Source organism: Eretmochelys imbricata, chromosome 20 (assembly GCF_965152235.1).
Source record: "Eretmochelys imbricata isolate rEreImb1 chromosome 20, rEreImb1.hap1, whole genome shotgun sequence".
In the NCBI taxonomy this organism is placed as follows: Eukaryota; Metazoa; Chordata; order Testudines; family Cheloniidae; genus Eretmochelys; species Eretmochelys imbricata.
Window position 1 is genome coordinate 5,683,661 of NC_135591.1, and position 3,584 is coordinate 5,687,244.

Consider the following 3,584-nt stretch of genomic DNA (forward strand, 5'->3'; position numbering starts at 1 on the left):
TCTGATTGTGCATGCGAAGGCCGAGATCGTGCTGGTTTCTCCTGCAAGATACGGAATGAAATCAGGCCCCAAGGTGATTAAAAATAATAAAAAAAAACGTAGACAAGGCCAAGCATGTTCTCAGCTCAGTGCAGTTAGGAAGCCAAAAAGTCCTAGCGTTGCCAGTTCCAGCTTCCTGCACAAACTGTACGGGAGGCAGCGCAGGGAGCAAACATCCTGTTCCCAGCCTAAGGACCTCCAACGACCTGCAAGAAGCTTGGGGTTGTGCAAGTGCCGGGCTTCGCTGCCGATTCGCAGCCCCTGGTGCTCAAAGGCAAGGGAAGGCAGAGCCCCGTGGGTTCATCTATGCACCCTTGCAGAGACTTCAGAAGGAAATTAATGGGAAGAGGTACACTGTTCCTGTAGGGGGATAGACCCTATTTTCAGGTGAAGATCAAAGGCCAGGCACACTATGGATGGTGGTGCAGAGACACACCCTAGGATCCTTCAGACTGTGAAGCCAAGCGGACAGGGCGTTCCATCTTATCTAAGGGGGATTTCAGCCATCCTGAAAGGACTTGAGGTAAGCTAGCCTGTAGATGGGAGAAATGGCTGGTGAGTTAAGTTTAGGCTTCAGCAGGCGTGTGATTTTCTTTGCTATGTAACCATTTGTTTCCAATATTTGCACTTACTATCTTTGGAACCTCCATTCTGCGATGACAACCTTAATTCTTCCTTTCACCACATACACTTCCAAGTGCCGTGCACTAAGCAGAGCGTGGGGATCTGGAGTTGAAGCTCGTATTCCCGGGGAGTAGCAGGGCACAGGGCCTGGGCACTCCAGAGGGATGCTGGGAGGACTCCCTGGTGGGTGCATGCCTATGGCTAACCTGTAGAGCGAGAGCAAGGCCTGCAGAGGCCTGGAAGGCAGAGCTTGCATTATCAGAGGCTTGGGGAGTGAGGGAGCTGATCTTCAGCAGGCACAGACAAGAAATCTTGGCACTAAGGGCAGGTGCTACTTAGGGGACTCACAAGTCTGGCTACCTCAGGAAACACCTTAGGAACCAGATTTTAAGAGAGATTTGGGCACCTAGCAGATTGCCCAAAGCCCCTAACTCTCAGTGACTTCCAGGGGTGCTTTTGAACAGCCCAGCATGTACCCAAATACCACTGAAAGACTGGCCCTCAGGCCCCGATCCTCCCATTGTCAATGGAAGTTCGGAGCCTAACCACCTTTGAAGAACAGGCCCTAAGTGGCTTGCCCAAGGTCACGCCAGCAGTGTGGGGGAGAGCAGCAAACTGAACTGGAGGCGGAGTCCCAGGTGAGCGGCCTAACCCCTGGCGAACCCCTTTTCCCAGCTAACACACGCATCACTCACCTTAGTTCCAGCACCTGCACGTAGAGCGCCTGCCAGGACGAGATCACGGGGGAATCTAGAAGCATGAAGAGCGAATGTCGAGCCGGGAGGACTGCGCTCATTTGCTCAGATGCGGTAATTAAACCACTTTATCTAGACAAATGCAAAACCCAGCTGGAGGTTGCTTCTCAGTCCATTAAACCCTCATGTTCAGCAGTTCAGCTGAAGTCAGTTCCTCAGTGAATTGCACGGCCCTGTTACAAACCTGGGTAAATTGTTAGGGCTTGTCTACACTAGAAATGCTGCAGTAATGCAGCCGAGGGCTTCTTCCGTCAGCAATCCATTTCCTCAAGAGGCAGTAGCTAGGTCGAGGGACCTAGCGCTGTCTACATGGAAACTTAGCTCTGTTGAACTTTGTTGCCCAGGGCTGTGGATTTTTCATGCCCATGACGAATGTAGTTGTGTTGACCTAATTTTCTAGGTAGACTTAAGGCTGGTCTGCAATTCAGTCAGGCATTGACTATTTAAATCTGGCTTGTATGAGTTCAGGGCAATTCGGGGGATTGATTTCAGCTGAACTGCTCTAAGCCAGCTGTAGATCAATTTTTAAACACTGAGGGATGGCTGCACTATTTAAGTTGATTTAGAGACCTTCCTTGGTTATCGGACATGGTTCTGGCCACATGGCTCCTCTGCGTACCCTTGGCTCTGAAACGGATGCGTCTTAACCGTGTCAGCCCACCGAGCCATTGGCTCGGGAGAATTTGGACTTTAGACAAATCCAGGCAACTGTGTGGGGAAAGTGCCAGGTGGGGCTGGTCAGGTGCCACCGTAATGTAAGGTTTATTGAAGCACCTAATTAAAAGGTAGGCAGATGTCAAAAAGGTGCTGAGCTTGCCGCAACTCCGAGTGGCAATGAGCAGGCTGCTTTGAGCTAGAGACTTTACAGCCCAGGAGGAAGTAGTTTGCTGTAGCCAGCAGATACGAGAAGTGAAAGCCGTCGCTTTGGGGTCGGGAATGGTGCAGAACAGACGGGGAGAAGGCAAAAGGGATTGAGACCAGTCACTCTGCCTTCCTTTGGAAGCACATATGCAGGTAAACTAGGAGGCAGCACCTGGATAGACTTTCACCCTACAGTGCCCACCCCCAATTCAGCTGGGGATTTGGCCCAAGGGGTTTGCAGCTGCTGATCTCCCAAACAGTTGGCTAAGGAAGGGAAGGGGGGAAAAAAAGGACCAAATGCCAATGAAATCTTAAGACATGGGAACCAAACACCATCCACCAGGGTAGGGAGCTGCGTGTGAAGCCCTATCCCTAGCGAAGTGGGTCCTGGAGCGTTCTTGGACCTCAAGAGCGCATTTGCTGCAATAGTCCCTTGCGTGCACTACACCAGCAACATGCCCAGAGGAACACCCACCAAATGCTGGGCCCTCAAGCAATTGAACTGTCTGCTGTAGCTCCAGCTCACTGGGGATAAAAGGGATCAAGAACTGTCTCCATTAGCACTGGGCAGTGGTTCCAGGATACAGAGGCCAGGCCTGAGAGAGTGAAGCACAAATAGCTGAAGCTTGGGAGGGTCTGCTCTGGAGAATGACTATGTAAAAGTGGCATCTGGTCCATGTGTATCCAGCCTGAACTACTGGTTGGCTTTAGATTACAATGGCCAGTCTGCCTTGCAGAACCAACACAACAAGAACACGAACCGGATTCCATGCCTTCTTGAGCAAAATCCAAATTATTGAGTCCAGACTAGACTATGCCCACACACCCACCGCAGGCAATGAGGTGGCACTGAGGACAAAACCTGGCCTGCAAGGGCCTTCGCTGCTGACAGTTCCAGCTTCCCTCAGATGCACGCAGGACAATCTCCCAGAAAAGGCCAAGCGCTCCGTAAGGAAATTGAGCAAAGACTGGCAAACACCTCCCTCTTGTGGCTACCATACATCAGTGCAGGATGACCAAAGCAGCCAGCGCCAAGGCGGGAACAATTAGATTAAGAGGAAGATTGTAATGCAGGAAAAAAACCACCCTTCTTACACCAAGCCAGGGAAGATTTCTGCTCTCCTTGCCATGAGGAAGTCTTCCTTAGTTTGCAACAGAAGCTAGTGTGGATGTTTCCATAGGGAATGTTCCAGGACTGTCCAGTCGGCTTTGGAAAGCTGGCGTGGTACCAAGTAGAGTTCAGACCACAGCCTCTGACTGCCAATGGTGGGAGTGAGACTTGCAAATGATTTGGGCCTTAGCGGG